Source organism: Lissotriton helveticus, chromosome 12 (genome assembly GCF_964261635.1).
Source record: "Lissotriton helveticus chromosome 12, aLisHel1.1, whole genome shotgun sequence".
In the NCBI taxonomy this organism is placed as follows: domain Eukaryota; kingdom Metazoa; phylum Chordata; class Amphibia; order Caudata; family Salamandridae; genus Lissotriton; species Lissotriton helveticus.
In genome coordinates, this window is record NC_136073.1 from 140,050,623 (window position 1) to 140,064,193 (window position 13,571).

General features: G+C 52.5%; 5 non-coding genes across 5 annotated transcripts; all 5 read right to left on the reverse strand.

The window, feature by feature from the left end:
* Positions 1 to 6,044: 6,044 nt before the first annotated feature.
* TRNAT-UGU (transfer RNA threonine (anticodon UGU)) lies at positions 6,045 to 6,118 on the reverse strand. Its single transcript has one exon. It is a non-coding gene; the product is annotated as a tRNA-Thr (tRNA).
* A 671-nt stretch (positions 6,119 to 6,789) lies between these two features.
* On the reverse strand, positions 6,790 to 6,863 carry TRNAI-AAU (transfer RNA isoleucine (anticodon AAU)). The gene has a single exon. It is a non-coding gene; the product is annotated as a tRNA-Ile (tRNA).
* Positions 6,864 to 8,892: 2,029 nt separating this feature from the next.
* On the reverse strand, positions 8,893 to 8,966 carry TRNAI-AAU (transfer RNA isoleucine (anticodon AAU)). Its single transcript has one exon. It is a non-coding gene; the product is annotated as a tRNA-Ile (tRNA).
* Positions 8,967 to 10,250: 1,284 nt separating this feature from the next.
* On the reverse strand, positions 10,251 to 10,324 carry TRNAT-AGU (transfer RNA threonine (anticodon AGU)). The gene has a single exon. It is a non-coding gene; the product is annotated as a tRNA-Thr (tRNA).
* Positions 10,325 to 12,353: 2,029 nt separating this feature from the next.
* On the reverse strand, positions 12,354 to 12,427 carry TRNAT-AGU (transfer RNA threonine (anticodon AGU)). The gene has a single exon. It is a non-coding gene; the product is annotated as a tRNA-Thr (tRNA).
* Between the last annotated feature and the right edge of the window lie 1,144 nt (positions 12,428 to 13,571).

Here is a 13,571-nt window from a genome sequence, read left to right on the forward strand (position 1 = left end):
CAGCAGGACCAAGGACAGAGCCCGGGGTGGGGAGGCCGCCCTCCCCGGGCCCTCAGGGGCCCTAGCCACTGCTCCTGAACCCAGCCAAGCAAGGGGAGGCTCCCCGGGAACAACGGAACCCATTCCTAGGCCCTTGGCAGTGCGGTAGGCTGGGAGACAGGGACCAGGGCCGGAGCACCCGACCCGGGGCCCGCCCGGGCCCCTGGACCGAGCCGGGGCTCCCAAGCCCGGAGGTGCATGGGACGCCTCCCCGGTCCCTCCGGACCCCGTCCCGGGCACCCTGCCACGCAGCAGGACCAAGGACAGAGCCCGGGGTGGGGAGGCCGCCCTCCCCGGGCCCTCAGGGGCCCTAGCCACTGCTCCTGAACCCAGCCAAGCAAGGGGAGGCTCCCCGGGAACAACGGAACCCATTCCTAGGCCCTTGGCAGTGCGGTAGGCTGGGAGACAGGGACCAGGGCCGGAGCACCCGACCCGGGGCCCGCCCGGGCCCCTGGACCCAGCCGGGGCTCCCAAGCCCGGAGGCGCATGGGACGCCTCCCCGGACCCATGGAGCCCGTCCTGGGCATTGAACCATGCCGTTGGCCTGGAGAAGGGAGCCCCGGACGCCCGGGGGAGGACTGCCCGGTACCCGTGGAGCCCTTCCCGGGTACTTTGCAACGCCGTTGGCCTCCTGGAGATGGGTGCCCCGAACGCCCGGGGGGTGGGCTGCCCGGGACCCGTGGAGCCCGTCCTGGGCACTCTGACCTGCTGTTGGCCCGGGGGAGGGACCCCAGACGACCGGGACCCGTGGAGCCCGTCCTTGGCACTCTGACAAGCCGTTGGCCCGGGGAAGGGAGCCCCAGACGACCGGGACCTGTGGAGCCCGTCCTGGGCACTCCTGTATGCCGTTGGCCCGGGGAAGGGAGCCCCGGACGTCCGGGACCCGTGGAGCCCGTCCTGGGCACTCCTGTATGCCGTTGGCCCGGGGAAGGGAGCCCCGGACGTCCGGGACCCGTGGAGCCCGTCCTGGGCACTCTGAAATGCTTTGGCCCGGGGAAGGGAGCCCCGGACACCCGGGGGGGAGGACTGCCCGGGACCCGTGGAACTCGTCCTGGGCACTCTGACATGCCGCTGGCCCGGGGAAGGGTGCCCCGGACGCCCGGGGCCCGTGGAGCCCGTCCTGGGCACTCTGACAAGCCGTTGGCCCGGGGAAGGGAGACCTGGACGCCCGGAACCCGTGGAGCCCAACCTGGGCACTCTGAAATGCTTTGGCCCGGGGAAGGGAGCCCCGGACGCCCGGGGGAGGACTGCCCGGGACCCGTGGAACTGGTCCTGGGCACTCTGACATGCCGCTGGCCCGGGGAAGGGTGCCCCGGATGACCGGGGCCCGTGGAGCCCGTCCTGGGCACTCTGCCATGCCGTCAGCCTGGATGGAGCCCCGGACGCCCGGGGGGGCGAAGGCCCGGGACGCATGGAGCCTGTCCCGGGCACTCTGCCATGCCGTCGGCCTGGATGGAGCACCGGACGCCCGGGGGACGACTGCCCAAGAGCCATGGAGCCCGTCCTGGGCAATTTGACATGCAGTTGGCCTGGAGGAAGGAAGCTCCGGGTGGCCTAGGGAGGTGTTGCCCAGGCATATCCCATCTGGTCCCCATGGCAGAGAACCACCAACCCTGGAGGGGTGTCCGGGCATACCCTGCCCCATAGTAATCCGGAGGCAAATTACCCCCCTTTCTTGCAATCTGTGCACGCGAGGTGACAGAGGGGACCCAAGGCGTGAAAGAACCCGACCTCATGGAGCCCTCGCTGGGATCCGGGAGGCGAATGGCACCTCATTAAGACTTCCAGGGAAGTTCGGCCATCTGGTCCCCCCCATAGGAAAGCGTTGCGGGCGACCAGATGCCCGAGGGGATCCGGGCGACCAGATGGCCGAGGGAATCCGGGCGACCAGATGGCTGGGCATGGAGGTGAAGCCGCCTGGACTCTTCCCCACCCCGTCCCCGTCCCGGGACGAATGCCCGGGACGCATGGAGCCCGTCCTGGCCACTTGACGTCCCGTCCTGGGCATTGAACCATGCCGTCGGCCTGGAGAAGGGAGCCCCCGGACGCCCGGGGGAGGACTGCCCGGTACCCGTGGAGCCCTTCCCGGGTACTTTGCAACGCCGTTGGCCTCCTGGAGATGGGTGCCCCGGATGCCCGGGGGTGGGCTGCCCGGGACCCATGGAGCCCGTCCTGGGCACTTTTACATGCCGTCGGCCTTGAGGTGGGTGCCCTGGACGCCCGGGGGAGGCCTGCCCGGGACCCGTGGAGCCCCTCCCGGGTACTTTGCCAATGCCGTTGGCCTCATGGAGATGGGTGCCCCGGACGCCCGGGGGGAGGACTGCCCGGTACCCGTGGAGTCCTTTCCGGGTACTTTGCAACGCCGTTGGCCTCCTGGAGATATGTGCCCCGAACGCCCGGGGGGAGGGCTGTCCGGGGCCCATGGGGCCCGTCCTGGGCACTGTGACATGCCGTCGGCCTGGAGGTGGGAGCCCCGGACGAGCGGGGGAAGGCTGCCCGGGACCCGTGGAGCCCTTCCCGGGTACTTTGCCATCCCGTTGGCCTCCTGGAGATGGGTGCCCCGGACGCCCGGGGGAGGTCTGTCCGGGGCCCATGGAGCCCGTCCTGGGCAGTGTGACATGCCGTCGGCCTAAAGGTGGGAGCCCCGGACGCCCGGGGGAAGGCTGCCCGGGACCCGTGGAGCCCTTCCCGGGTACTTTGCCATCCCGTTGGCCTCATGGAGATGGGTGCCCCGGACGCCCAGGGGAGGTCTGTCCGGGACACGTGGAGCCCGTCCTGGGCATTGAGCCATGCCGTTGGCCCGGAGAATGGAGCCCCCAGACGCCCGGGAGAGGTGTTGCCCAGGCATATCTCATCTGGTCCCCCGGGCAGAGAACCACCAGCCCTGGAGAGGTGTCCGGGCGTACCCTGCCCCTAGTAATCCGGAGGGAAATTACCCCCCTTTCTTGCAATCCGTGCACGCGAGGTGACAGAGGGGACCCAAGGCGTAAAAGAACCCGACCTCATGGAGCCCTAGCTGGGATCCAGGAGCCGAATGGCACCTCATCGGGACTTCCAGGGAAGCCCGGCCATCTGGTCGCCCCATTGGAAAGCATCGCGGGCGACCAGAGGGCCGGGATCGAAAGGACTCCCAGCTCCCCATCCATCCCAAGCCTTCGCGGTAGGGTTCCTGACTGCCTGCCCACGCAAGGCAGGGCTCTTGGACCCCGGCTGGGCCTCAGGCGCAGGTTGGACCACCGGAGCTCTAGGGCCCGGACGACCTGGGGGAGGAATGCCCGGGACCCGTGGAGCCCGTCTTGGGTACTTTGACATGCCGTCGGCCTGGAGGTGGGTGCCCCGGACGCCCCGGGGGAAGCTGCCCGGGACCCATGGAGCCCGTCCTGGGTACTTTGACATTCCGTCGGCCTGGAGGTGGGAGCCCCGGACGCCCGGGGGGAGGTCTGCCCGGGACCCATGGAGCCCGTCCTGGGTACTTTGCCAATGCCGTTGGCCTCATGGAGATGGGTGCCCCGGACGCCCGGGGGACGAATGCCCGGGACGCATGGAGCCCGTCCTGGGCACTTTTCCATGCCTTCGGCCTGGAGCCCCCAGACACCCAGGGGAGGACCACCGTGAAAACCATGGAGCCCGACCCGGGCACTCTGCCATACCGTCAGCCTAGATGGAGCCCCGGACGCCCAGGGGACGAATGCCCGGGACGCATGGAGCCCGTCCTGGGCACTTTTCAATGCCGTCAGCCTGGATGGAGCCCCGGACGCCCGGGGGACGACTGCCCAGGAGCCATGGAGCCCGTCCTGGGCAATTTGACATGCAGTTGGCCTGGAGGAAGGAAGCCCCGGGTGGCCTAGGGAGGTGTTGCCCAGGCATAGCCCATCTGGTCCCCATGGCAGAGAACCACCAGCCTCGGAGGGGTGTCCGGGCGTACCCTTCTCCCTAGTAATCCGGAGGAAAATTACCCCCTTTTCTTGTAATCTGTGCACGCGAGGTGACAGAGGGGACCCAAGGCGCGAATGTACCCAACCTCCTGGAGCCCTCGCTGGGATCCGGGCGGCGAATGGCACCTCATCGGGACTTCCAGGGAAGTTCGGCCATCTGGTCGCCCCATAGGAAAGCGTTGCGGGCGACCAGATGCCCGAGGGGATCCGGGCGACCAGATGGCCGAGGGAATCTGGGCGATCAGATGGCTGGACACGGAAGTGAAGCCGCCTGGACTCTCCCGACCCTGTCCCCGTCCCCGTGCCCGTGCCCGGGATGCATGGAGCCCGTCCTGGGCACTTTTCCATGCCTTCGGCCTGGAGCCCCCAGACACCCAGGGGAGGACCACCGTGAAAGCCATGGAGCCCGACCCGGGCACTCTGCCATGCCGTCGGCCTGGATGGAGCCCCGGACGCCCGGGGGACAAATGCCCGGGACGCATGGAGCCCGTCCTGGGCACTTTTCCATGCCTTCGGCATGGAGCGCCCCGACACCCTGGGGAGGACCACCCTGGAAACCATGGAGCCCGACCCGGGCACTCTGCCATGCCGTCGGCCTGGATGGAGCCCCGGACGCCCGGGGGACAAATGCCCGGGACGCATGGAGCCCGTCCTGGGTACTTTTCCATGCCGTCGGCCAGGAGCCCCCTGACACCCAGGGGAGGACCACCGTGAAAACCATGGAGCCCGACCCGGGCACTCTGCCATACCGTCAGCCTGGATGTAGCCCCGGACGCCCGGGGGACGAATGCCCGGGACGCATGGAGCCCGTCCCGGGCACTCTGCCATGCCGTCCCGACAAATTCGTACGGACTCCTAACCTTCCGACACGGATCGGAATCGAGCCCTTTCTGACCCAGCAGATTTCAGGTTGATTTGCTATATACTTTACGTACGATTTTATGGGGGCCGATTCCGATCCGGTACGTAAAAGCAAATACGACCGACATGTCGGGCAACCACGTACACCCAGGGGATAGGACTGCCCGGGTCACATGGACCCCGTCCTGGGCACTCTGATCTGCCGCCGGCGCCGGGGATCGAACCGTGATCACCAGATGGGGATATCCCAAAAATCTGGCATGGATACGGCCCGCCAGGACAGGTTTGGGCACCCCTGCACTATACGATCACGGCGAGCTACTTGGGCTACTCAGGCCCATGACGTATGTGACTTTTATAGTGCAAATCAGGTGACACTGTCAGTCATGAGAGTCTTATATGTAGTGTATGTGTTTTGAGGCAGATGCTGCACATTTCACCTCTTTGACTGGGATGTTCACAAACCAACACAGACTGCCCTCCAGTCCTACTCTGCTAGGACCGCTCCCTCCTTTTTACACCTCAAGCATAATGTTATTCAAACATTGGAAGAGTAGTATCAAACCTCTTGGTAAGCCATGAAGAACTGGACATGACGTTTCGTGTGTGGTGTGATGCACATGACAATACTCCGTAGGAGTCTCCCAGGACAGACACAATATTTCAGAATAGTCCTCCAGAACCTCACGTGAAGTCACCCTAAGAGAACACAATATCACTGATGTGGCCTCCAAAACTTGGCACAGTACTATGGATACAGCATTTTCAGCTCCACGCAGCACAGTGTCATTTTCCAAGCTCTCACAATCCATCAGACTCTGCTGCCCTTGTGTTGCCTGTTCTTGAGGCACTGAAGCTTGAACCTTCTCTGCCTCTTCAGTAACAGTGTCAGTAAAGCAATGGTACTCAGGTGCTGCCTGTGCTGCACCTGTTGTTTGAAGCTTGCATTACTGCTGCCGAGGTTGTACTTTGAAGTGAGCGAAGCTTAAAAACATCTTTTCACGTCACAAAACCAAACTGATTGGCTTTGAAAATTAAAGATACTGGTGGCTGGTGGTACATTACAATGGCAGGTAAAAACCCGAAACATCTTTAGGTTTTAAGGAGGAGCATTGTGTACATGAGGATAATTATAATAGGAGAAATTGTGTTTGCAGACAATGAGTCTTTAATCTAACAAAAAGTCTTGTATGAGGTTGTGTAAAAATAAGGCACTGCTGAGATTCAAACTCAGGACCTCCTGTTTACAAGACAGGCGCTTTAGCAAACTAAGCCACAGCGCCTATTTCCACTCACATAGAACCATTGTACCTTCTGTGTCGGTATCACTGTGAGGCACTCGATACTTTTCAGTCTCTAAATTTTTATCCAGCTACTACCGACAAGAAAATGGAGAAAGAAAAACCTGAACATGGTATGGAAAAATTACAAAGAGGGTCACGACAAACGTATATCATTAGGTGTACATATCTGTATTCATTTTGCAATATTTACACGGGTGGACGAGTGTGCTATACATACGTTAAACTAAACGAGAGTGTAACGATGTTAAAGATCACTAATACATAGCAGACAATTTAATGATGCCTACATAACCCATGTGCTCTTTCCTTCACCTCTCGTCACCTCTGGACACCCCAACGAGAAGCCGAGAAATCGTCACTTTTGGAGAGAAAGTGTTACCTTTAGTTGATGCGTCCCAGCTTCAAACAGGGCTTCAAAAAGTGCACTTTGAGAGACCCAAGGAGCGGGCTGGTCGTCCAGCCATAGGAGAGGGAGGCTGGGGGCTGTTAGACCACAGTGCCCTTTACTTGGTACTAGCAACACTCACCCTTGCACAAACATCAGCCATCAGAGCCCAGTTAATGACCAGAATAAACAAACAACCTATACGTTGTTTTTAAACGTCTTGTACTGTAATGCATGACTTTTCTATTTTAATTGTGAAAAATACTGGCCGGTACGGGGATCGAACCCGTGACCTTGGCGTTATTAGCACCACGCTCTAACCAACTGAGCTAACCGGCCAAGTCATACATACAGAAAAGGTATAATTACACAAGGAAATGTTTTTGCATTCCTCAAAAACGATTTCTGCACAATTACACGGGCTACAACATGCAAGAGTACATTAAAAGTAAGCATTGCATGTATTAAAACACTCTGTCCCTGCTGCCCCACAGCTGTGGCATCATAATGAAATGACTTCTCATGATTAAAGCTGGCAATTTCACAAATCAAAGAAAACAAAGTGTTTGGGACAGGTGTTATTGAAAAAATTATAATACTCTGTATATTGCAAATAAAAAATATCACCCAACTGCCATGACATTGCCACCCGCAATGCCGTGACTCGGATTCGAACCGAGGTTGCTGCAGCCACAACGCAGAGTACTAACCACTATAAGATCACGGCGAGCTACTTGGGCTACTCGGGCCCATGATGTATGTGACTTTTATAGTGCAAATCAGGTGACACTGTCAGTCATGAGAGTCTTATATGTAGTGTATGTGTTTTGAGGCAGATGCTGCACATTTCACCTCTTTGACTGGGATGTTCACAAACCAACACAGACTGCCCTCCAGTCCTACTCTGCTAGGACCGCTCCCTCCTTTTTACACCTCAAGCGTTATGTTATTCAAACATTGGAAGAGTAGTATCAAACCTCTTGGTAAGCCATGAAGAACTGGACATGACGTTTCGTATGTGGTGTGATGCACATGACAATACTCCGTAGGAGTCTCCCAGGACAGACACATTATTTCAGAATAGGCCTCCAGAACCTCACGTGAAGTCTCCCTAAGAGAACACAATATCACTGATGTGGCCTCCAAAACTTGGCACAGTACTATGGATACAGCATTTTTAGCTCCACGCAGCACACAGTGTCATTTTCCAAGCTCTCACAATCCATCAGACTCTGCTGCCCTTGTGTTGCCTGTTCTTGAGGCACTGAAGCTTGAACCTCTTTTGCCTCTTCAGTAACAGTCTCAGTAATGCAATGGTACTCAGGTGCTGCCTGTGCTGCACCTGTTGTTTGAAGCTTGCATTACTGCTGCCTAGGTTGTACTTTGAAGTGAGCGAAGCTTAAAAACATCTTTTCACGTCACAAAACCAAACTGATTGGCTTTGAAAATTAAAGATACTGGTGGCTGGTGGTACATTACAATGGCAGGTAAAAACCCGAAACATCTTTAGGTTTTAAGGAGGAGCATAGTATACATGAGGATAATTATAATAGGAGAAATTGTGTTTGCAGACAATGAGTCTTTAATCTAACAAAAAGTCTTGTATGAGGTTGTGTAAAAATAAGGCACTGCTAAGATTCGATCTCAGGATCTCCTGTTTACAAGACAGGCTCTTTAACAAACTAAGCCACAGCGCCTATTTCCACTCACATAGAACCATTGTACCTTCTGTGTCGGTATCACTGTGAGGCACTCCATACTTTTCTGTCTCTAAATTTTTATCCAGCTACTACAGACAAGAAAATGGAGAAAGAAAAACCTGAACATGGTATGGAAAAATTACAAAGAGGGTCACGACAAACGTATATCATTAGGTGTACATATCTGTATTCATTTTGCAATATTTACATGGGTGGACGAGTGTGCTATACATACGTTAAACTAAACGAGAGTGTAACGATGTTAAAGATCACTAATACATAGCAGACAATTTAATGATGCCTACATAACCCATGTGCTCTTTCCTTCACCTCTCGTCACCTCTGGACACCCCAACGAGAAGCAGAGAAATCGTCACTTTTGGAGAGAAAGTGTCACCTTTAGTTGATGCGTCCCAGCTTCAAACAGGGCTTCAAAAAGTGCACTTTGAGAGACCCAAGGAGTGGGCTGGTCGTCCAGCCATAGGAGAGGGAGGCTGGGGGCTGTTAGACCACAGTGCCCTTTACATGGTACTAGCAACACTCACCCTTGCACAAACATCAGCCATCAGAGCCCAGTTAATGACCAGAATAAACAAACAACCTATACGTTGTTTTTAAATGTCTTGTACTGTGATGCATGACTTCTCTCTTTTAATTGTGAAAAAAACTGGCCGGTACGGGGATCGAACCCATGACCTTGGCGTTATTAGCACCACGCTCTGACCAACTGAGCTAACCGGCCAAGTCATTCTTACAGAAAAGGTATTATTACACAAGGAAATGTTTTTGCATTCCTCAAAAACGATTTCTGCACAATTACATGGGCTACAACATGCAAGAGTACATTAAAAGTAAGCATTGCATGTATTAAAACACTCTGTCCCTGCTGCCCCACAGCTGTGGCATCATAATGAAATGACTTCTCATGATTAAAGCTGGCAATTTCACAAATCAAAGAAAACAAAGTGTTTGGGACAGGTGTTATTTAAAAAATAATAATACTCTGTATATTGCAAATAAAAAATATCTCCCAACTGCCATGACATTGCCACCCGCAATGCCGTGACTTGGATTCGGACCGAGGTTGCTGCGGCCACAACGCAGAGTACTAACCACTATACGATCACGGCGAGCTACTTGGGATACTCAGGCCCATGACGTATGTGACTTTTATAGTGAAAATCAGGTGACACTGTCAGTCATCAGAGTCTTATATGTTGTGTATGTGTTTTGAGGCAGATGCTGCACATTTCGCCTCTTTGACTGGGATGTTCACAAACCAACACAGACTGCCCTCCAGTCCTACTCTGCAAGGACCGCTCCCTCCTTTTTACACCTCAAGCGTTATGTTATTCAAACATTGGAAGAGTAGTATCAAACCTCTTGGTAAGCCATGAAGAACTGGACATGATGTTTCGTATGTGGTGTGATGCACATGACAATACTCCGTAGGAGTCTCCCAGGACAGACACAATATTTCAGAATAGGCCTCCAGAACCTCACGTGAAGTCTCCCTAAGAGAACACAATATCACTGATGTGGCCTCCAAAACTTGGCGCAGTACTATGGATACAGCATTTTTAGCTCCACGCAGCACACAGTGTCATTTTCCAAGCTCTCAAAATCCATCAGACTCTGCTGCCCTTGCGTTGCCTGTTCTTGAGGCACTGAAGCTTGAACCTCTTCTGCCTCTTCAGTAACAGTGTCAGTAATGCAATGGTACTCAGGTGCTGCCTGTGCTGCACCTGTTGTTTGAAGCTTGCATTACTGCTGCCTAGGTTGTACTTTGAAGCAAGCGAAGCTTAAAAACATCTTTTCACGTCACAAAACCAAACTGATTGGCTTTGAAAATTAAAGATACTGGTGGCTGGTGGTACATTACAATGGCAGGTAAAAACCCGAAACATCTTTAGGTTTTAAGGAGGAGCATTGTGTACATGAGGATAATTATAATAGGAGAAATTGTGTTTGCAGACAATGAGTCTTTAATCAAACAAAAAGTCTTGTATGAAATTGTGTGAAAACAAGGCACTGCTGAGATTCGAACTCAGGATCGCCTGCTTACTAGACAGGTGCTTTAACCAACTAAGCCACAGCACCTATTTCCACTCACTGAGAACCAGTGTACCTTCTGTGTAGGTATCACTGTGAGGCACTCCATACTTTTCTGTCTCTAAATTTTTATCCAGCTACTACCGACAAGAAAATGGAGAAAGAAAAACCTGAAAATGGTATGGAAAAATTACAAAGAGGGTCACAACAAACGTATATCATTAGGTGTACATATCTGTATTCATTTTGAAATATTTACACGGGTGGACGAGTGTGCTATACATACGTTAAACTGAACGAGAGTGTAACGATGTTAAAGATCACTAATACATAGCAGACAATTTAATGATGCCTACATAACCCATGTGCTCTTTCCTTCACCTCTCGTCACCTCTGGACACCCCAACGAGAAGCCGAGAAATCGTCACTTTTGGAGAGAAAGTGTCACCTTTAGTTGATGCGTCCCAGCTTCAAACAGGGCTTCAAAAAGTGCACTTTGAGAGACCCAAGGAGCGGGCTGGTCGTCCAGCCATAGGAGAGGGAGGCTGGGGGCTGTTAGACCACAGTGCCCTTTACATGGTACTAGCAACACTCACCCTTGCACAAACATCAGCCATCAGAGCCCAGTTAATGACCAGAATAAACAAACAACCTATACGTTGTTTTTAAACATCTTGTACTGTAATGCATGACTTCTCTATTTCAATTGTGAAAAATACTGGCCGGTACGGGGATCGAACCCGCGACCTTGGTGTTATTAGCACCACTCTCTAACCAACTGAGCTAACCGGCCAAGTCATTCATACAGAAAAGGTATTATTACACAAGGAAATGTTTTTGCATTCCTCAAAAACGATTTCTGCACAATTACACGGGCTACATCATGCAAGAGTACATTAAAAGTAAGCATTGCATGTAATAAAACACTCTGTCCCTTCTGCCCCACAGCTGTGGCATCATAATGAAATGACTTCTCATGATTAAAGCTGGCAATTTCACAATTCAAAGAAAACAAAGTGTTTGGGACAGGTGTTATTTAAAAAATAATAATACTCTGTATATTGCAAATGAAAAATATCACCCAACTGCCATGACATTGCCACCCGCATTGCCATGACTCGGATTCGAACCGAGGTTGCTGCGGCCACAACGCAGAGTACTAACCACTATACGATCAAGGCGAGCTACTTGGGCTACTGAGGCCCATGATGTATGTGACTTTTATACTGCAAATCAGGTGACACTGTCAGTCATGAGAGTCTTATATGTAGTGTATGTGTTTTGAGGCAGATGCTGCACATTTCACCTCTTTAACTGGGATGTTCACAAACCAACACAGACTGCCCTCCAGTCCTACTCTGCTAGGACCGCTCCCTCCTTTTTACACCTCAAGCATTATGGTATTCAAACATTGGAAGAGTAGTATCAAACCTCTTGGTAAGCCATGAAGAACTGGACATGACGTTTCGTGTGTGGTGTGATGCACATGACAATACTCCGTAGGAGTCTCCCAGGACAGACACAATATTTCAGAATAGGCCTCCAGAACCTCACGTGAAGTCTCCCTAAGAGAACACAATATCACTGATGTGGCCTCCAAAACTTGGCACAGTACTATGGATACAGCATTTGTAGCTCCACGCAGCACACAGTGTCATTTTCCAAGCTCTCACAATCCATCAGACTCTGCTGCCCTTGCATTGCCTGTTCTTGAGGCACTGAAGCTTGAACCTCTTCTGCCTCTTCAGTAACAGTGTCAGTAATGCAATGGTACTCAGGTGCTGCCTGTGCTGCACCTGTTGTTTGAAGCTTGCATTACTGCTGCCTAGGTTGTACTTTGAAGCGAGCGAAGCTTAAAAACATCTTTTCACGTCACAAAACCAAACTGATTGGCTTTGAAAATTAAAGATACTGGTGGCTGGTGGTACATTACAATATCAGGTAAAAACCCGAAACATCTTTAGGTTTTAAGGAGGAGCATTGTGTACATGAGGATAATTATAATAGGAGAAATTGTGTTTGCAGACAATGAGTCTTTAATCAAACAAAAAGTCTTGTATGAGGTTGTGTAAAAACAAGGCACTGCTGAGATTCAAACTCAGGATCTCCTGTTTACTAGACAGGCGCTTTAACCAACTAAGCCACAGCGCCTATTTCCACTCACTTGGAACCATTGTACCTTCTGTGTCAGTATCACTGTGAGGCACTCCATACTTTTCTGTCTCTAAATTTTTATCCAGCTACTACCGACAAGAAAATGGAGAAAGAAAAACCTGAACATGGTATGGAAAAATTACAAAGAGGGTCACGACAAACGTATATCATTAGGTGTACATATCTGTATTCATTTTGCAATATTTACACGGGAGGACGAGTGTGCTATACATACGTTAAACTAAACGAGAGTGTAACGATGTTAGAGATCACTAATACATAGCAGACAATTTAATGATGCCTACATAACCCATGTGCTCTTTCCTTCACCTCTCGTCACCTCTGGACACCCCAACGAGAAGTCGAGAAATCGTCACTTTTGGAGAGAAAGTGTCACCTTTAGTTGATGCGTCCCAGCTTTAAACAGGGCTTCAAAAAGTGCACTTTGAGAGACCCAAGGAGCGGGCTGGTCGTCCAGCCATAGGAGAGGGAGGCTGGGGGCTGTTTGACCAGAGTGCCCTTTACATGGTACTAGCAACACTCACCTTTGAACAAACATCAGCGATCAGAGCCCAGTTAATGACCAGAATAAACAAACAACCTATACGTTGTTTTTAAACGTCTTGTACTGTAATGCATGACTTCTCTCTTTTAATTGTGAAAAATACTGGCTGGTACGGGGATAGAACCCGCGACCTTGGCGTTATTAGCACCACGCTCTAACCAACTGAGCTAACTGGCCAAGTCATTCATACAGAATAGGTATTATTACACAAGGAAATGTTTTTGCATTCCTCAAAAACGATTTCTGCACAATTACACGGGCTACAACATGCAAGAGTACATTAAAAGTAAGCATTGCATGTATTAAAACACTCTGTCCCTTCTGCCCCACAGCTGTGGCATCATAATGAAATGACTTCTCATGATTAAAGCTGGCAATTTCACAATTCAAAGAAAACAAAGTGTTTGGGACAGGTGTTATTTAAAAAATAATAATACTCTGTATATTGCAAATAAAAAATATCACCCTACTGCCATGACATTGCCACCCGCAATGCCGTGACTTGGATTCGAACCGAGGTTGCTGCAGCCACAACTCAGAGTACTAACCACTATACGATCACGGAGAGCTACTTGG